Here is a 21,873-nt window from a genome sequence, read left to right on the forward strand (position 1 = left end):
CAATAAAGTGGTGACAACGGACCAAAAAAGGAGTAAATAAACACACAGAAAGCTGAAGAGCTGCTGGAGTGTATGAAGGCTGCCAAATATGACAAGAGAATCCACTTGTCTCGCCCTAGAGAATGGCCATTGCACAACCCCAGATCACCTTTATCTCAAAGTTTTATCAGTTACCAAAGCCAAATAACTCACTTCTGAGATGTGATCATAACATTCAGAGAGGCCAACAAGCCTCTGTAGAATCCCACCAAATGTATTATTTAAAACCAAGAGCACACGCACATGTTGTTATACATAGTGATAGAGCTTATGATTCACAGACTGAATGCTGCCTATTGGTCAATATTTCTTATAAATGTGATACTAACATTGAGACTAATGCATAGCTGTTAGAAAACAAAGCAGCCCTGGTTTACATATATTGATCAGAAATTCTTTTCCCAATCAATTTCTCCCCCCCGACCAACAACAATGGCAGCTGGTCTCCCAACTTATGGAGGTCAGAGCAGGGGAAGTCAGCAGCTATCAGCCAAAGAGTGGAGCTGGTTTACTATGTGGTAAGGGAATAGGGATAGGGACATGGAGTCCCTAGGACTACACTATGAAATGTGGACTACCCCTACACAAGAGGGAGCCCTACAATAAAACAAAAAGAGGACCCATCATCCAGAATAATGGGAGCTTTCCCTGCTCACTCCCATTACTTTATTCAAGTAAAAAAACACAAACGATTACAATCCTTAAAGAGATCCTGTTACCAAATGAAAAGACTGCAAAAAAAAGCACAAAAATTATAATACAATATAATCAGCTACTTGCAGTGTTTTTATTTTCATATTTTTTTTGTTTACTTGCAATGCCTTTTGAACTTGCTTGGACTACCCTGTCACTCCTTACAAGTCATAGCCATCTATTCCTTTGGGAGTGTTAAACTACTGACTCTGCTGGCCCAGCTCCTCCACCTCCATACAGTGTGCTTAAGAAACTGTTGAGCAAGCAGAAACTGAAAACACCAAAAAATTACTTAGGTGAAGGATGTCAGCTGGGGCTGTGCATATTACAATGCCTTAGTACTATTCCATAGAGAACGGGGCTCATAGACTTGCATTGAAGACCAGATAGACCAATTCCTGGACTGTGCCGTACCCTTCTATCACTACTCCTAGGCACTTGGATTAGGAGGGCAGATACTTATGAGTGGTGAGGCTCCCCTGGGGTGGTGTGGCCCTGTTCGCATACAACTTCTCCAGCCTCCCCTTTCTTTCCCAAAGGCCTGGAGGTCTCAACCTCTCTCTATGGCAGACCACACATAACTTACTCCTGGCTCACCTTCCTGTGTTCTGGTGTCCAGCTTGGGGGAACTAGGCAAATAGCGTGTTAAGCTTTGCTCCTCATTACCCAGCTGAACTTTTGCCCCATCTACACCCTCCCCCAGCTCTGTCACTTTCAGGCTCTTGGCCATATTGTTCTGCTTCTCCACCTATTTCTAGCTGGGAGGTTTGGCTGAGCTGGCAGCTGTGGATTCAGCCATTCTCTCCCTGGGCTGTTTAGGAAAATCAGTGGCCGGGGGATGTGAAGCAGAGAACACCCAAAAGAAACACCCCTGGGTGAACTCATCACAACTGTGTCCCTTATTCCTAAACCAAAAGCGCACCTGTCTGCTGCCTTTACCTACCAACGCCTAGGTGTGTCCCTGAATCCAAGATGGTGAAGCCCCGCAGGCCCTGGGCTTTTGGGTGTCTGTGCCTGTATGGAAAGATTTGTCTCTGATGACTGGCCCTCTTTAAAAACAAATCAAACTAATTGAACTTTCGGATAATTCAGATACTTCTGGTAAGCTCCTGTCTATGGATTCCATAAGGTAAGACGGGAAACATTTAACAGTCTAGAAAAAAACAGCTTTGTTTCTGTGAACAAAATATTCCATGTGCCAATATTTCCCACTGGTGCTGGTGCAATAGATACTTTAAAATCCTGCAAAATCCAGATTGGTACTAAACACCGTTTACAAAATCAATCACTTTCCAGCCCCTCCTCCCAATAATAAATGAATGTGCATCTCATAAAATTGTGTTTTACTATAAACCTGAATGGCACCTTCAGGAAATACAAGGAGAGATGCAATGCAGAAATATGAATGGGGGAGGGGGCGATGAGAAAGCCAGGGGGGAGGTTGGTGTATCAGTAATCATATTACTACTTTCCTGCGCTTGTTACATTGAAACAAGTTTGATCATGAGCGATTTCTCTTATATCGAAGCTTTCCTCACTGGCATATCAATTTTACTGCACCAGCCAAGAAAAAATAAGTCTCTGTACAACCAATATTATGGAGAGACTGACCCAGGTGGCCTTATCTCACAAAGAAAGCACAATGACAAGCTGTGCAGAGCAGTCACCCATTGAAGCCAGATTTCAACTTTCAGAAGTCTGATGCAGTGAGAGCAGAAAAAATAGTTGCTGACTATGATTACAATTTGCTTAGACAAATTAATGAAAAGCAATGATAATTTGTAAAGCACGCCAAATCTAAGCAAGGCTGGACACCATGAAGCTAAAAACTTTACTGTTCCCAGATGAACCAAGGGGATCACAGAAAAGGCACACTAACGCATTTCACTGCCCCCCTTAGTGTAGCTTAACTGCTCCACTAGAGGGCGAAATGCATCTGAGTGTCCCTGTGATATACAGAACATTTTGTATCCAGGCTATGATAAGGGGGCGTCAGACTTCCCAAAACATCACCTGAACATACATTATTAATTCATTATTAAAGGGGGCCTGGTGGAGTCCACAAAATGTTCAGATGACATTTGTACCAAGGTCTTCATAAAGGGGGCCTCTGACTCCCCAAAACAACACCAATATACTATGGTCAGTACCACCAAGTCACTGACCACTGAGTGCATGAAATATCACCTGAACATTTTCAATCTATGTCTATATAAAAAGGGGCTCGGAGTCCCCAAAACGTCAACCTAATAATAAAAATCAACTCAATGAACTTAAAAGAGGGGGCATCGGGAGTCCCTGAAATGTCACCTGAACATACTGTGTCAACGCTTTGATAAAGGGGGCCTCTGACTCCCCTGGCATCCCAGAAACTTGACCTGAATGTTCTGTATTAATGCCTTGATAAGAGGAGGCATCCGAGTCCCCAAAAACATCACCTGAACATTCTGTATCATTTTTCAGGTTCCAAAAACCTAACCAGAATATGTTGTGTCCTAACAATGATAAAGGGGGCATCTCTAAAGCCTGTAAATATCTCCTGAACATTTAGAATTCACGCCTTGATAAAAGGAGGCCTTTGAGTCTGCTGGATTACCTGAACTTTTTATATTTATACCTTGGTAAAGGGCTCCCCCAAAACATTATATTGCTGTCCCTAGCTAAGAAACTCCAGCAACACTTCCCTGTGATACTGCACCTGGTAAAGTAATGGAAATTACCCGGTGACAACGTTTTCCAGGCACCTATTTTATGATAATAGCAGTAACACATGGAAACTAAAGTATATTAGTGTAGAGAAATAAAGATTAATTCTGATTGGCTGGTATAGGTTATTGCCCCATCTAAGCATATTTTGCCCATAGTAGTGCGCTCCTAGAAGCAGATTTTATGTTTAAGGGGTCAAACACAAACAATACAATCAATTGTACCAATAGATATCTGAAGGTGCCACAGTGGCCCTCTGGGAATTGCTAGTTGTCTGACTCCAGCTTTATTATATCTATAATAATAGGCACGCTGCATGTAATGTCCATACCAGAGATCCACTGCAGCCTGACAGCTAGCATGTTCACGTTGTATAACTCTCTTCAAACCCAGAATGGTCCATAATCTTAATCTTCTTTCACTTGTCACAAGATATGCTGAGCAATCTAAGCATGACACCATGGCTGACTTCTTTCTGATGCTGCTAGTTCCCTGGCTGCCATGTTCATCCTTGGACTTGAAAACTTTCAGTCACCAACATGCAATCACAGAATTCAGAACTTCAGATCTGAAAGCCAGTCAGCAAGGACTGCTAGCAATTCCATCCTGTACAGGCTCCTGGAAGCCCGGAGCAATCCATATCCTGCCATTCTATCTCTATCACATCTATAAAGACCCCCATGCTGATTTCCTTCTGATGACGCTACTTTCCTGGCTGTCATGTACATCTTGGGGCTTCAAAACGTTAACGGCCACCAACAGTGATCAAGCAACCAGAACTTGTGAACCGGTGACTCATGATTGAAGCCAGAGGATGAGCATGGCTGCCAATAAATAAGCATGTTATAGGGATGCCAGCAAGGACAACACATGTAATAGAAGATGATGAGAAAAACCCTAGGACTGCGGTCACAAAGGGGTTCATCTCTGTCTTAATAGGAATAGCACACAGAATTGAAGGGTTAAAATCTATCCCCAGCAATAGCTAGCAAGGGGCTGTGTGGCAATGCAGGCAATATCACACAGATACATAGGGATAGCCTTGCATGGTGCACAATGTCTATAGTAAGTAACAAGCTGCCATTGGTTGCTATGGGTTACCATGCTGCACACCCCACTGGTTGCTATGGGTTACCATGCTGCACAGCTCGTGCACTGTGACCATACACTGGCCTGTGAGCCATGCAGCCTGCACTGTACACCGGTCTGACATAGCCAGCAGCTCCGACAGAGCACATGCAGCATCGGTACAGGCAGCCGTCCCTCCCTATGAAACTGCACCGGGCTGCGGACACACACACCCCCTATCCTTGGCGAAGCTCTCTCAGCTCCGGTGCCCGCTCTATACACGCACACATCCTCACCAATATTTACATCAGCTACAGCATCGGCCGCGGCGACTCCGGCTACGCTCCACACTTCCTGTTGCGTCCCCTCCCCACTACTCACAGGCCCCCCTCTTCCCAAAACCACGCCCCCAAGAGGCGGGTCGTCGAAGCAGACTGGGTGGGCATCAAGGAGTTGATAGGCCGCTAAGCATCCACGTGTGCACTTCGCCTTATGTCTGCCCCGCCTCTTAGGGAGACTGGGATCTTGACTCCTTGGCAACCGCAGACATGGAAACAATGAAAGTGATGCGGTCGGGAGGGAATTGGGGAGAGAGGGGCGTGTCGGGCTGCGATGGCTGGATGTGTGTGACAAGCTGAGAGTACGCTGGAAAAGTGCTGGAATGAAGGTCAATGGTGACCTATAGTGTGATTTATAGAAGGGAGGAGTACAGAGCTGAGGGCTGCCAGCTGGGGACAGATGTTACAAGTCTGTCCTCCTGTATCAGATTCAATAAAGCTTGGAATAATGTGTAGAAAACATTACACAATCTATGTCAGGCCAATGGGTGGTGACACATTGTGTACTAATCAGCTGCTCTGTGCTTTGATTGGACGGTGTAGGGGGTGCAGTGCTGGAAAGGAGTGATTTTGCTGCAAAATGTGAGAATTCTCACTTTCACTGAGAGCTTGCTTGAACCTTTACCATGTGCGCATTACCATAGTGTATTTTAGCCTATTGCCGTTCATCATCAATGGCCCCCTACACCAATACATTCCAGCCCAGCGCCACACATGGCAACACACAACCGCCCACTGGAAACAAAGGCGTTGGATTTATTTGTCCCTGGTGAAAACCTGGGTGCCAAGCCGGCTTCAGTAGCATTAATATTCTTAGTATACAGGATTTATATAGCGCCAACATATTACACAGCGCTGTACAATAAATAGGGGTTGGCAAATGACAGAAGAATACAGACAGTGACACAGGAGGAGAGGACCCTGCCCCAAAGAGCTTACAATCTAGGTAGCATCACGTAAAGGTCTGTTGACCCGCTCTTACACATTGCATGCGTCAAAACTACGCATCAACACTATCACAAGCAAACGTCTGAAAAAATAGAGAAGCAACAAATCATCATTATTAATAATTATTATTAAACAGGATTTATATAGCGCCAACATATTATGCGGCTCTGTACAATAAATAGGGGTTGAATATGACAGATACAAACAATGACATAGGAGGAGAAGAGGACCCTGCCCAGAAAAGTTTACAATCTACCAACCTTCTGGACGTTACGGACCACTAAATGTACGGACTCCGAACTGCGCATGTGCGCGGCCATGTGTCACTCAAAGGAGAAGAAACTTTCCCATTGTGACGTCATAATGCCAGAACCTGCCCACTCTCCCATCACAGGTTTGAGCCATAGACACAACCACCCCCACCACCCTAAGCCTGCAAGCCATACGAGAGATGTTCCGCAGCTCTGGCCGGTGTGCCCCCACAAGAGGGGGCCTTCCCCTGACCCCGCAGGGAGGCGCACCGGCCAGAGCCACAGACCACCAAAATATTCTTGCGGACTTGGTGACCACTGTTCTGGAAGATCTAACCATCTTGATTTGCTGCGCTGTTATGACATAATCATATGTTATCCCGGCACATGCAAGGGAAGCTGGGAATGCCGGATTTCCCTGGTAACTAAAGCTGACGCTGCATATGGGCAGCTCAGATTTTTGCTAGAAACCCGGAGCAATTATGCAGATAAGTCACATTTTGAGCTGCCTGATCATACAAATCTACAAGCAGAACTTCAGTTCCACTTTAATGCAATATATTGTAATATGCATAACACGTTAACAAGCTGCACTTGTATGGTGTATTCTGTATTCTTTTTTTATTATTTGCATCACCTAACCATTTTTATTTTATTGTTTTTTTTCAGTATACCCGGGCGTAGTTTGACTTGGACCCCAGTGCAGAATAATACCCAGGACCCCTTGAATCTTCAAGCACATTTAAGTCCTTGGTTTCTATTTATAAACAGGTAATCTGACATTCCCTCAAACATTCCCTGGTGGGAAATAATTACTGCCAATGAAACACCTGGATCTGGAAGATTCCCACCTGTAAATTTTTGGGGAAATGTCTGATTCAATGTTTTGTAAATAGATTCCCTTGGTGTCTTGGTGCTTTACACGTGCACTAACGTGTGTAAACAAGCAAAAGGCTGACCATTCGGTTTGGTAAGGCTCCAGAATGTCTCAGAAAACAGACATGAAGGATCCTTTCCAACCACTAAGAACTGCACGATGCATGATCGAGAGCTGTACATACAGCACCATTCTGCTCTATAAAGAGGGGAAGGGGGGAAGGATGGAGCGGCACCCCGCTTCGCACTCTCCCTTTTTACTTTCATTTTAATTGTTCTTTGTCCGTGGATCCGCCAGGATGGTCATTTGGACGATGGACACTGAGGACTGTACACATGCAACATTCTCGTCCGATATCAGCCCTGATCCGATTACCGGACGAGGACAATTGCATGTGTGTACCTAGCCTTATGCTATAGCTAGCATGCTCACCATATTACTCCTGTGCTTAAAACCCCTAAACCAAGGGGTTTTAGGCACAGGTTTTAGACCTTTTACACACCTAACCCCTCCACCCTGCCCCCTTTTATTGACCACTCTGCTCCATAGAAAGAATTCTTTGGAGCTCCGTAACCTTTTTTTAAGTGGGAATTGTGCTTCGTACTTTTGTGTATTGTGTTATATGTGCTATGTGCAATGTGGTATAAGTGTTTTGTGCTGTATGTTATGCGTGCCTTGTGTGCTCTTGTTATCTGATTGACAGCTGTGTTAGCCAATCACAGAGCATTGTCCACAGAGGATTGAACAGTAGACCTCCATACATCACAAGGGAACTGCCCATTTGATTTGCCCTGGAGGACATCTTGAAGGAGTTTGCATTTAGTTGTTATTTGAATTCTTTTATCACCAATTTAGAACCTTTTTTATATCCAGAAAATCCGCCTCCCATGTCATTATTATGTCAGATAATAGCACAACGAAGGTCTGCTATCCCTTAATAAATACAAATAAAACTGTAAAAAGCTGAGCTCACTTTGTGGAAGCCACCATCTTGGTAAAGGCAGGGCTTTGCTTCCTTGTGTCAGAGCCTCCAGCAAGGAGTAAGAAGAGCAACACAGTGGTGGCATCACAAAATTTTACTGCTAAATTTCTTAAATTACCAATTAGAAGTAAAGCTACGTACACACGTCCAACAATTTTTGACGATATCGGGCGAGAATCTGGCGTGTGTATAGCGCCAGTCGTCCGTCGTCCATCGTCCAAACGACCGTCCTGGCGGATCCACGAATGATGGACGACTAACAATCCTAATGCAAGGGAAAGAAGAGAGCGCGCAGCAGTGTGGCAGTCCGTCACTCTCCCTCTCCTCTCTGCATAGAGCAGAATGGTGCTGTATGTTTATGCATCATGCAATAACAGCCGATCGTGAAAGATCCTTTCCAACGACTATTATTGCACGTGTGTATGCGGCTTAACAATGCTTTCCATTTCACAGATATACAGCTATAAGTCAGTAGTCACATGTGTCTAGTATGGTGACCACATGTAGTTAGTAGGGAAAAAAACATACTTTCATAATTTTTTCTTTGCCTGGGCACATTTATAAACTACTTTTCTGTACTGCTCCTGCAATCCTACATATACCTATAGATCCTGCTGGTGAAGTCCACTTAAAGCAGCTCCCTGTATTGGAGGGACAATATTGCTGCACCACTACTAGATTCAGAGCAGCATTGAGCAGCATGTAGGTCATGCCAGATAGTACTGCAATGAGAGCGGAAAATGTTATGGAGGGGTAGCTATCAATATTGTCACTGCTGATTCACAAGCCTGTAGAGTGCGGCTCAGCACTTTCCTACAGCCAGTCTTGCCCAACAGTAACTTAATAGATAGCACCAACTGTTGCTGAAACCCTCCCACTGTTATCTACACCCAGGGCCAGATCTTCCATGAGGAAAATTAGGTCTTCAGACTTGTGTGGCGTCATTTGCAATGCAGATGGCAGGGGTTGAAACAGGTAAGTTAATGAAATCTTAGTATTGGGATGGGGTCTATACTAGGGGTGTCTGTCACTGGGGGTCTCTATTGGGGGTCTACACTGGAAAGGGGTCTGCACTGAGGGGTCTGTACTGAGGGTCCAAACAGAGGGTCTGCACTTAGGGTCTGCTCTGTGGGTGGTTTGTACTGAGCTTTTGTATTGAGTTCTGCTATTGAGGGTTTGCACTGAAGCCTGTCAGTGGCGTTCTGTACTAGATATCTGTACTGCTTGGGGATCTGTACTGGGGTTGCACTTGGGGTCTGTACTAGGTATCTGTACTGGGTATCTATACTGAGGTTTGTCACTGGGAGTCTGCACTAAGGGTTTGTTACCGGGGTCTGCATTGGGGGTCTGTTACTGGGCCTTTGTATTTTTACCTGGGAGGGGTGGGAGTCTTCTTTTCAATGATAGCCTCAGACAGCAAGAATTCTAAAACTGGCTCTGTATACACTTTGACTGACATGGGTTTGGGAGGGGGGGGGGTAAATTAATTTTTTAATATTTTGAGATTTTTTGTAGATTGTTAAACAGAAGCCTTTACATGTTACATTCCTAAATGTGCTTTCTTACCCTAATGTGAGTTTACTGCAGCTTTGGCACATCTCTCTAATATATATACATTGTAATTAATGGCCATAATATAAGTAGACTGTTACATACTGGTGGTAGGAACCATTGTGGTGGCTCTTGCATAGTGAAAACTGGATTTCCATTTTTTGTATACTTTATTTAAAGCTGAACTTCAGTCTTAACTTCCATTTTGCACAGTAATACAAGCTACTCTCCTGTACTGATAATACTTACTCCTATTATCTCCTATAATCCTATCTATCATCTATCTATCTATCTATCTATCTATCTATCTATCTATCTATCTATCTATCTATCTATTATCTATCTATCTCTATCCATCCATCTATCTGTCTATCTATCTATTACAATATTGTTAACCAGAATATTGTTGATTATCACACAGTTGTTAGTTTTATTGGAGTTACATCAGGAAATGAATGTGAACACTGTATGGGGAGAACTATCCTCCTGTTTGTCATTTCTGTAATTGTTTATTTTCCTATTTACAATTTTGTAAACCAATGTAGTATATTATACTGTTTTTTAAAAACAGTTTTTTTTAAAATAAACAGATGTATTTGAGATCCTCTATTAAAAAACTATGTTGAATTTTCAATAAAAATACACAGCATCATCACCATCCTTATTGTTTCCAGCCAACCATGCTATTATTATTATTAATAATAATAATAATAATAATATTAATAAACAGGATTTATATAGTGCCAACATATTACGCAGCGCTGTATATTAAGGGGTTGCAAATGACAGATGAATAGAGATAGTGACACAGGAGGAGAGGACTCTGCCCCGAAGAGCTTACAATCTAGGAGGTGGGGAAATTTACACACAATAGGAGGGGATATGTTATTTTATTAGGTAATATATTGCCATTTTTTGATAACAGAATTGTTAGGGTAGGTGACCCTCTTCTGACTTATTTAGGACTGTTTATTGCAGCATCTGCCTTAAAATGGAACTAAAGTACCAATTAGAAAAGTTGCAATCAGGCATGTGTATGTTGTCAGGGATACCCGGCAATCTCAGCTGTCCTTGCGCATGTCAGGAATAAATGAATTCCTGCGTGCCTGCGTGTTGTCTTACATCATCACAACCAGGCCAATCAAGATGCCTGAAGATGAGGATATGGGGAGAAAAATGGCAGAAGAAAGTGGTGCCCACAAGGAGAGTATCGATGGGTTTAGTTCCACTGTAAAGAAAGGTAAAACAGGGCAATATCCTTACATACAGCTTCACCTGTTAAGCTGTAAAGGTGGAATATTCCTATACAATGAAATAAATATTATTATTATTATTATTATTATTAATAAACAGGATTTATATAGCGCCAACATATTACGCAGCGCTGTATATTAAATAGGGATAGCAAATGACAGACTAATACAGACAGTGATACAGGAGGAGAGGACCCTGCCCCGAAGAGCTTACAAATATCAATATAAAAATGTATTTATAACACTATAGATTGTCTTTACTTTGAAAAAATGGCACATTGCGAATAAATCTGAAGATATATAACCAGAGAGAATTTCAGATATTTTTATTGCATTGTGCTTCCTTGTACTTAGCACAAAAGAAATCCCAGACCTGACATTCAAATGACTTTGGAAATAGCGAGCACAGGCAGGTAAGCCAGAACATATCCCCTCAGATACCAATAGCAATAGCTGCAGCACAGCCATGGTTTAGGTGTATCTTAAAGGATATATGTCCATTTTTCGATCTAAGTAAGTAACCTTAAGTGCTGCATATCAAAAATGGATGAACAAGATGGTCCTATTTCAGACACATATTTGTAATAGTACTCTATGAATTCTCTTTATGTTTGAATGCCTTTGAAACTTGGATCAATAAGAAATGTGACATTGTGCTTGTTAAGGTAGAAAAGAATTCTGCTGTTATTAAAGATTTGGGCTGCAGCAGTGCTTTGTGACATACTTGTATTCGGGTAGCTTGGAGCAAAGAAGAGGAAATAGGCTTCTTTTGACATCTTCTTTTCATTGTGTGTACAGCATGGAAGGTCATGAAGGTTTTGCATGCTCATTCCTGGCTTAAGTAAGGATGTATTGTTACTCTGTCAGAGAATTGAGTCGGAGTATCCTGCCATTTCTTTCTTTATAACCTTGATTGCTATTCAAGGGCAAACAAGAAGTCAGATCACTTGGATATCCTAATATTTGAATTTACACCAAATGCTGTAACATTCCAGATCACAGGAAGATTATTTACATGTTGACAACAAAAAGTAGACTTGTTACAACTTCTAGCCTTCCCTTTGTCAACTAAGAAATATTGTTTTTATGCCTTGCCACTATCCTTGTTGGAGATTTCCTTTTACATCATTGTCTCTGGAACAGGAAGTTTCAGAAGCTCTCCAACTGAGCCCTAAACAGCACCTGGCAAAAGCTGTGACCTTTCACACTCTTCCAAACAAAAAAAAAAACTTTTGGCAGAATGTGCACCCTAAAGCATTATTAATCCCTTATCTTAAACTTTAGCTGTCCTATTAACTATTTAAAACATTTTTCATAATGGAAATGACATTCCTTCAAACATTCAATGGTGGGATTCACTTACAGCCATTGAAACTCATTGATCTGGAAGATTCCCAGGAGGGAATGTTTGAGGGGATGTCTGATTCCATGTTTTAAAGATTGAGCCCATTACGGAAGATATTTTAAATAGTTAATGAGACGGCTAAAGTTTAATCTTTAGATGTTTTCAAAACTTGGTGAGGAACATTTATTTACCTTTTGGAAAGGATATGCCTACTATTTCTTCAAGTTTAAGAGTGATCACACATGTCAGAGATCAGCCCTAAGCTAAGGGCTATATTTTCCATGAACCCTCCCAGCCTCTGCACACACTTTATGCTAGGCATGTACACTGCACATCTTACAGCTTTCAATGCACATGCACAGATTTATAATACACTGTGCACACATGTGCTGCACATGGGTTTCCCCAGAGTCTCTGGTAGAGAATATAACCAGGGCTGAAAGAGAAGTCTTATCAAGGAATCTAACAATGGATAGACAGAGTTGGATTACTTTAATTAAGCTTGTGTTATGTGGGCATTAAAGGACCTTATTACTATATAGATTATAGGATACATTTTTGTACCTGATGTAGACTTGTGTATTCCAGTGTATAGGAACCAACTTTTTGGAAAGACTCCTACTATTTGGCATTGATGTTCCCAGGGCTATGTGACCGCACACAGAATAAAATATGTTATTTATTGTAAGTTGTGTAATATTACTTTGGTGGCATTGTACCAATTTTATAAAACGGGATGTGTGTTTTTGTTTTTGGGTTTTCAATGGATTGAATAAAAACTTATGATTTTATTGTTTGTACCCGAAAAGTCCCATGAAGGTTTTGTAGTACATCGTCTTATGAATTAGGAATGTGATACAAATAATTTGGGACATTAATGTTGCTTATTAATGTAACTGATAGATAGAAGTCAGGGGGGAAAGAAAAATAATATGCGATTCAAAGCATTACTCCATTTTTGTTTTTTTGTCACTATGGTTTAATAACTTTAAGCTGGGTCTACACAGAGGTTTTTAAAAATGCATGTGAACGTTCCTATTGGGTTTATATTCGTTTTTATGCACTTTAATTAGCATTTTAAAGCTTGCCTTGCCTAAAATGCTGCGTTTCCCCACGTTTTTAACGCATTTATGTTTCGAGTGCTTATAAATGCCGGAAAACGCCCCATTGAAATCAATGGAAGCGTTTACCCGTGTTTTGGGCGTTTTCCAGCGTTAACTCAGCATTTTAATTTTTTAAATGTTGCAAAGGTAATAGATAACACTCATAAAAGTGCCTAATGGAAACATCCTGGTGTAGATTAGATCATTGGAATGGATTTTCAAACATGGGCTTTTAAACGCTGGGGAAAACGTGCGTGTATACTAAGCCTTAATGTATATCTATATCTTTTTTTTTATTTTCACCTGATGTCATTGCAAGTAACACATTTCATGTACATAGTGACAATACTTACTGTACTTGGAAGGGAAGAGTTGTGACCTTAGTTACCTATGTCTTCTTATTCCCATAACATGGAAGGGAAGTATTCTGTAGTCCATAGAGGTGAACTGGCTAATAACACTGCACGGTGCACAACAAATTGTAAACTCGCTGGACCTGTGAAAGAATCAACGTGTATTTTTGTGCACCTGAACAGAAAATAGATATACCAGATCAAAAGAAAGCAAATAAAAGTTAATTTGAAAGGCTTTTATACATTACAATTTTAAATATAAGGTTATCTAACAACAACAGGTCTGAATTATGAAAACGCTAACTGTGTCAGCTGTTTTGTTTTTAGCCTTTATATATAACATAATTTCTGGTTGCCATGTACAACATCTTGACTTGCTCTTTAAGTTTTCCATGCTTCTTATTTTATCAATCAGCCTTTATTAAAAATGAATTGAAGATGTTTTCCAGACTCTCTAATTCAGCTACTTGGAAATATTGACTTCGGCCTTTTCTGGCTCCAAAACTAAACCCTCTGCATTTTCTGAACAACTTGCAAATCTATTGCTGATTTCCTGGATGGTGATGCTGCATAAAGCATCGGAAAAAGCCTCTGCTGATTACAGAATCCGAGCAAGGAATAAACAGGAAATCATGAAAAACAGATTGTTGGAGAAAAGAGAGTGCAGTCTTTTTAACGTAGTTTAATGGATACATTCCAATAGTTTTGAAAAAAAAGGAGTGAATATTGTGCCTTGTGCTAATACATATCACATATGACATACTAAAAAAAGAGTTTTTGCAGTCTAAAGTTGTCCGCAATCAAATGTGTTGCTGAGAACAGTGGTAATAAACCTGTCCTGTTGGAACCAATTCCTCCCAACTTTTGGAGGTGGGGAAGAGGGATGCTTGTTAGCTCAATGTATGTAAATAAATGACACGTCTGCCATACCCCCATATTGTGGACCATAAAAAGTAATTACATAAAAGATGATTGGGTAAACCAGCCTTTCTTGTCCTTTTCACCATGGAGGGAACTTGAAACACAGTACGTACAGTACAGTGTACTTTGCTAAGGTTTACTATCTGGTTGTACAATGTGAACCGCATTGTACAATGACACCTACATGATTAGTTGTGGTTATTTTATGACCCAGTTTACCATTTTGGTTGATATTTAAATGCATGAATACATCAAAATATTGGTTAGGCATGCTAACTTGTTTTTGTTTTGTAGCAGGATTATTGCATTATATACAGTCCCTAGATGAGCCCTTTAACTGTACAAAAGTAACTCTTAATTTTTGGCAGTTGTTTTATTAAAAGTAGTATCTCACTTTATTTAAAATTTACCTTGATGTCTTCTTAGATTTGAATGAGCAATAGAAAACCCTACACAATGCCTTTTCTGAAAAAAAATGGTGTTGTCATGAAATTATGGAGCATGCGGGGCTAATGTGTGTAGATGAATTGTTACAGTGAGTTTACACAGCACTAAACATCCAATTATTCAGTTAAAATAATAACATCTATTATGTTTCCTATATGTAATACCTATTTGTAATAATCTAGTGGTTTGATTCTTCACAATGCAATCAGAATAGAAAATAGCAATTATCAGAATGATAACTGCTTGAAAAATTCTGGGCTAAGTTCTGGACACCAAGAAAAGCCACCCTGAGGCTAAACTGCTGGGTATTATAAATATTTTTTTTTTAAAAGTACCTAAAGTTGAAATAAAAAAATATAGTTTCTTGTACGCTGTGTGCTCCTACTTTTATGTTTGGGGGGGAGGCATTAGTCGTCTGTCCCTTTGCTCTGGGCTGCACAATTTCCTTGGTCGAGCTGTCTTCTCACCCCTCAGCTCTGTCTCTTCCTGTGTCTTGGAACCGCAAGTGAACCAGGCAACCCTTGTGCCTTCCAGAGCAGCCTACACCTGTCACAACTCTCTCATCATCTCCATCTGTACCTCTTCAGTGTTGGGGTGAAGTGCTGAGCCTATTGAGTGGCCATATTACCTGCTGAATTGGGTGTTGGGCAGAGATGTTTTGTGGGTCACACTGGAAGATTACTGAATTATTGGATTTGTATTAAATTGTTTATTATTTTTGCACAATCTGTTGACATATATGATGTTGTGTTTCCCGTAGCCAAAATCACATGTAGAACATGTTTTTGTACTGTGCTTGTGCAAAATCTCACAAGATGTTGGTTACTCTGTCTTCTCCAGGATTTTGTTGGGAGTAGTGTGATGTTATACCCTGCAGTATAAAAGGTAGGGAAAAGGTAACTATGTTTATTTTATTTATGTTAACTTTTTTTGCTAAGAAGGGTGAGTGCAGCATGTGGCATTCAGGAATTGAAAAAGTAAATACATCAATCTTATCTGTAGTGTGGTTCTAAAGGTACGTACACACTTCCAATTATTATCGTTGGTAAACGAACGACGAACGATCCTGCACGATATCTGCGAACAATCGTATAGCACCGATCCTGTACATACAGATAACGACACGATCATTCGCAGATATTGTACACATGATAGATGAGATCGTTTGAACGATACATGAAGTGACGTGCACCACAGGAAGTGAGCAAACGTTCGTTCATCGCGCATGCTCAGACCATGAACGATCACTGAACGACCGTAAACACGATAGATGGTCAACGATCGTCATCCAATCCGATCCGCCGGTCCGGTCGTTCATTTCCAACGACTATCCTCGTTGGTCGGCGTCGTTGGTTACTTTTTTTACGAACGATTTATGGCCAATCGGTCGTTCGTCCTTCGTTCGTCGTTCATTTCCAACGATAAAAATTGGAAGTGTGTACGCAGCTTTAATGAGCTCCATCCTGCTTTTAGCTGCCACTGTGCACATCCAACTCCTAACATTCTCTCCTGCAGACAGCCTAAACAACCCTCCCCTTCTTAGGCAGCTGGGAGACAGTATGGAGCACAGCTCTTGGAGCCTAAAAATGCCATCAAAGGCAGTGAACCCGTCAGGTTGCAACATAGAGAATTCTGGTTGTGGTAGCTGCATATGGAGCAACAAAGAATTCTGCACTGAAGATGATTTATATTATTTCACTAAAATGGGCCAGCGTCTCCTTAGTAAATAATACATTACATTCTTACATACGATAATCATTTATCTTATTATCGTATAATCATTTATCTGTCTAGAAGATTATTACTTTTTCCTTTCTTAGCTTGGTATATTTATTGGTTAAATGGTAGGGTGGACTTTAGCAATAATATTATTAAAGCAGGTTACAGTTCACACCATTTAAGTATGAAGTACATTTACAAAACACTCAGATCCTATACCGTTAGTTATATCCCTGCCATAAATTTAATGTTCTTTTCATTATTTCAGCACAAAATATTCCAGCATACATTGTAAGTGAATCATTTATAGCGTGGGGTCATTGACTTTGTTGCATTTACTAGTGAAGCTTGAATATATTTATTAATTGTTTCCTGCGGAGAAAGCGTACTGAATTGAAACTAGTTAAAAAAACTGTACTCTTCTACTGAACCACACCAAATGCTAATTACCTACATTTAGATGCCTGAGTTATTTTAATTTCATACCTGGACCATTGGTGAACCATGCAAAGCTGTAATTCAACACATTAATTACATGTCAGCAAAGAAATAAACCTGGAATTAAAGTGCCTGATCATAATTCCTCCGCAGCTGCTGATGAGAATGTTATATTCTGGCTCAAATAAAGGAGGCTTAGAAAGTAAACCAGATAAATACGGTGACTGCCATTTTTCTGTTATCTGAAAATGCTAGCTGACTGGCATTCCATACCAATAAAAACTTTAAGCAGCATTTTAGTGAGTGATGTAGTGATCTTTGTATTCATATTTATTTCAGCATGTAGGCATGTCCCCCAGAACTACATCCCCCAAAAGTCCTGCATACAGAATGTGGGTAGGCTCATTGTGGCAGCATTGATTTTCTGGAAAAATATCAATGTATATGAGTGAAGCGAGTGAGAAATGGGGTTGGGTACAATTTGGGAAGCAGAGCTGACAATACTGCTTGAAACTTTAATGCAGTTTTAAGTCCAAACAAAAAGTTTGGAGCACACAGAATTTCTGGCAAATTTACAAGTAATTTCTTGTACTAGCAACTTATTTACTGGAAATATTTCCTAATTTCCCATTATGGTTAAATTTTTACTAGGACAAGAAGTAAGTGTAAATTTCAAACAAGTACACAAGCACCACAAGAACATCAAATTTTCAGCACCTTCATTAGCAATTTTGCCTAAATTCCTCTCCTTGTGATAACATTGTCACTGGGGCAAAAACTCTTAAATGAAACTTTGAACAGCAATGAAAACCTAGTTCTGGCCCTCTCTCCTCTTCAAAACCGTAAATACGTTTTGGCTGTAGCCAGTTAAACTTTATTAGGATTCCAAAACTTTTGCTTTAAATGTTAACTATTGTGCATAAATTAGTTTAAAATATAAGCGTACTGGAATTTTAATGACAGCGATCGTATCAGAGTTCTGCAAATGTAGGAATGATCCCTCCTTTGAAAATTTCCTATCCCTTGGTGTTCCACATATTAGCTCTCCTATAATGGAAGTGTATTAACTTTGGAATGACTTCTAAATACAGAAAAGCAGGAATGTAAATAGAATAAATGCCATTGTGTTTTGCGCTTTACCTCTCGGAGCAATGCTTTAATGTATGCAGCATGTTTGCATTACTGCTCTTCACTACAGGCCTTGATAAATAGTTGTTTTATATGATCTTTATTTTTAAATGTTACGCCTTGACCCCATTGCCATTCAGAGACTTTGCTGATATATTCCATAATTATAGTTAACCTTTTACAAAGTTGATCTAACACATTTACATTATCTTTTTTTTATTTAGAAAAATATATGAGGAAGGTTAAAAAGTCAAAATATAGAAGCATTTTTTTTCAGTGCTTTTGTCAGGCTCATGAATGACAATAGTGTCAGTTCACCAAAGCTAATTTTCAGTTATTTATTCATGCAGAAGCCCCATTTATAAAGGCTTATATTAGCATATATCAAGGTTGTTTGCAAGTGTTTTGATAAACATGACTAATATATTTCTGTGGTACAATTTACTAAAATCAGTGTAAATGTATATGGCGTTTTGATGGTGTTTAGAGCATTTCAGTAAAATGGAAGGTCCACTACCCCTGTCTGGGCCTACCCCCCTACCCAAATTATCTGCTGTTTGTAGATGTGACATCAGGTCCCCTTGGGAAGACTCCTTGTTAAATCAGAGCAAGGAAAAATTCAAAGACAATTCAGTCCATTGAAGAACTAGGAATCAGGAATCTTCCTGAAACAATAGTAACATCATCCGCACCTAGGTGCCACTAGTGGGAAACAAGGGGCAAGGTATAAACTTTTAACTTGTTTTGTTTTTGGTTGCATTTTACACCTACTGAAAAAAATATTCTGCCATTGCTGAATTTTGACTCTATATTTCATGTTCTTTCAATAGATACCTTAGTATGGTATTGGATCCTGAACTAAGGGAGGTCACTTTAAGTACTTTATATGTATTTAGATTGTTCTTTGTTGCATGTTACAAATTTGTGATTGATTAATCCATTAACTAGTGCCACCAACATATTTCAACTAGCCCCTACCCAGTGTCAGCTCACCAGTATATCTAACCCAGCTTTTACCCCAGTTTCAGTCCATCATTTGTGCCTCTAGTATATCTCACCTGGCCTTTACCACAGTTTCAGCTCATCAGTTATGGCAACTTTATATCTTACCCAGTTCCCTGTTCTTAATACCCCACACATTCCTCCGAAGGTGCTCTAGTATAAAGTAGTAATACACATCCAAATGACTTGTTCTCAGCTCTGCTATTACAGGCATTCACGAATGATCAGCATTTTAACAAGTAAACCTGTACATGCTTCAGTGCACTATAATATTTATTGTAGATAGTACATGGAATTGTAGGTTTTCTTGTGGAACACAAAAACCTGTAATCAATATACATAAAAGTAGAGCCCTGTGTGTTTATTCTTGTTTAAGCACATAGCGTAATAAAGCTGACTTTGTATATAAGACCACTGTCATTAATATATCTATTGAGCTGGTTTGATTCCTATTTCAAAAACCGAAGCCTCAAATGGGAAAAATTGCTGCAGAGGCTCAAATGGATATGAAACTTCTATATTTTTGCCATTAATAAAATATAGAGCTGTATGGATTAGCCCCTAGAAGGAGCGCTTGGTGGCCCAGTGCAATTAGTTTGAATTCTTGTTGACATTATTAAAGTGGATGCCAATATTTAGATTATATATTTGTTTCTACGCTTATCTGAAGGCATGATGTTTTATTGCTCCCATTCTTTCCATGTCATGACCTGCTTCAAAACGTTTTTCCCTAGATTGCCCTAGAACCCAAAAATGGTTGTTTTATGGCAAATACTAATGCAATATGCTGTTTCTTCAGGCTTCCAGTAGAAACGTTCTTCAGCAACACTGGTTACATTGGGCCTGATTTAATAAGGTTCTCCGTTAGAGGATAGACTATCATGGAAGAACGTGGATGATCTTGCAAACCTGGAAGGATTTAATAAAAATAATTTGCTATTAGCAGGCAAATGTTTTCATTCCTGGACCAGAGCAATTCCTGGTTTGCTGGACCACTCAGGTTCTCTTACGATAGTTTATCTTTTCCAGTCTTGGAGAACCTAATTAAATCAGGCCAATTCTGTGCAGGGGTTCCCTTGGGTGAGCAGTCAGGGAGGCAGACAGAGCAGAGGTGGGTTTGGATCAACAGTGGGGCTAAGTAAACAGAGGCACATTTTAATACACAGCAAGCCAGTGCTGACATAAGTATGGAAATTGGGCATTTAGGCAACCAGTCACCCTGTAAACATACAACATACAAAACTGACTGGTCTTTTCGTCTCAAAGAGTTGAGGACCTTCTGGATGAAGAATTCAGAAGATAGAAGCCAGAGCTCTACAAGAGTGCTAATTATATCGGGTAGACTTCAGATTACATAGTTTTAAGCTATGGATAAAGGGGTTTTCTATTATGTTGGCATTAGTTAGGATGCTTTAATCAAATAAGATTTCATTATTCACATCTTTATTCCCTAAATCCAATAAAGTAACAAAGGAATTCATACAGGTCTTGCTAAAGAACCTCTAGACTACCTGGACTAAGGCTACATAACTTGTGCAGGGCTCAGGGCTGATATTGGATGAAAATCTTGCATGTGTACAGTGCTCGTCATTCATCAGCCGAACGACCGTCCTGATGGATCCACGGACGATGGACAACGAACAATCGTAATGCAAGTGAAGGGGGAGAGAGTGCAGTGAGGTGCCGCTCTGTCTTTCTCCCCCTCCCCTCTCCATGGACCAGAATGGTGCTGTATGCACAACACTTGTCCATGCATTGTGCAGTCGTTTGGTGAAAGATCCTTTTCCACGACAATTATTCCACGCCTAAATACTGCTCTTTGTTCAAAGGTAAATGAATATTTCCTGGACAATACAGGGGAAAAGTAAAGTTGTGTTGCTCTCTTTTTATGCATATTGTGCTTTATCTTGTGTCAACACACACGTCATGTAGACCTGAACAATTAGTTAGTATGCCTGGCCTGTCAGAAGTATCTGAGGTTTAGGCGGTAAGGCTGTATTTAGCAGTTCAAACTTCTTATCACTGTCAGTAGATATTGATAAACTGGCAAGCACTACTACAGACCATGTCATTAAAATTTATCTCCCTCTGAGTATCACATGGTGAAACATAGAGGAGGACTGATTTGTGATCTGTTAAACTTTACCTTTTTGCAGTAAACTTCTTGGGAACAGAAATAAAAGTAAATAGTCAGTAGACTATCGTAAAACATAATGGCTTGGCTAAAAAGCATGATGTTTTTACTTGTTCCATAACATTTCCTTCCAAGTTTATCTCTACTTACAAATATTGATGATTCAAGTTTAGTGCTTTTATAAGCATAGTGACTGTCTTATAGACTATTAGATCTTATTTATATTTAATGATCATCTTCTAAATTCTAGATCATATTAGAAATCAATGGGAAGGCATATTATTAGTCTAAATTTGCATTGCTGGCTTTTTATCAAACTCATCATATTATCTAAAATGAGCTCTGGATTTAGAGAAAATCAATGATATGGCATTGGAAGAACGAGAAAGCTCCAACTGACTTTTTTTTAAACATGAAGCTATAAAGCTGTAGAAGCACTTCTAGTTTTAATGGATGCATGCAGTATTGATATTTTTCTTAGTTATTCAACCTACTGTCCCCCATATATGATTTTGGGTAAATACATTTCAGTTAACCATGTTTTTACCGTCTGAAATGAATTTGATCAGGTAAATAG

At 40.0% G+C, this 21,873-nt stretch overlaps 1 protein-coding gene and 1 long non-coding RNA gene across 7 annotated transcripts in view; one reads left to right on the plus strand and one right to left on the minus strand.

Annotated features, from left to right (window-relative positions):
- Positions 1 to 4,878, minus strand: part of SESTD1 (SEC14 and spectrin domain containing 1) — a 98,521-nt gene extending 93,643 nt beyond the window's left edge. For 2 of the 6 annotated variants that reach the window (XM_072418406.1, XM_072418402.1), the window contains exon 1: positions 3,770 to 4,732. The gene's annotated coding sequence lies outside the window, so the exon portion shown is untranslated. Of the gene's footprint in view, positions 1 to 3,769; positions 4,733 to 4,802 lie in introns of those variants that run through there. The other 4 variants (XM_072418404.1, XM_072418407.1, XM_072418401.1 and 1 more) reach the window with 4 other exon arrangements.
- A 3,935-nt stretch (positions 4,879 to 8,813) lies between these two features.
- LOC140335636 (uncharacterized) overlaps positions 8,814 to 21,873 on the plus strand; it is a 44,349-nt gene continuing 31,289 nt past the window's right edge. The window contains exon 1 of the long non-coding RNA XR_011921740.1: positions 8,814 to 8,877. This is a non-coding gene — a long non-coding RNA (uncharacterized lncRNA). The remainder of the gene's footprint in view (positions 8,878 to 21,873) is intronic.

This window comes from Pyxicephalus adspersus, chromosome 7 (genome assembly GCF_032062135.1).
Source record: "Pyxicephalus adspersus chromosome 7, UCB_Pads_2.0, whole genome shotgun sequence".
In the NCBI taxonomy this organism is placed as follows: Eukaryota; Metazoa; Chordata; class Amphibia; order Anura; family Pyxicephalidae; genus Pyxicephalus; species Pyxicephalus adspersus.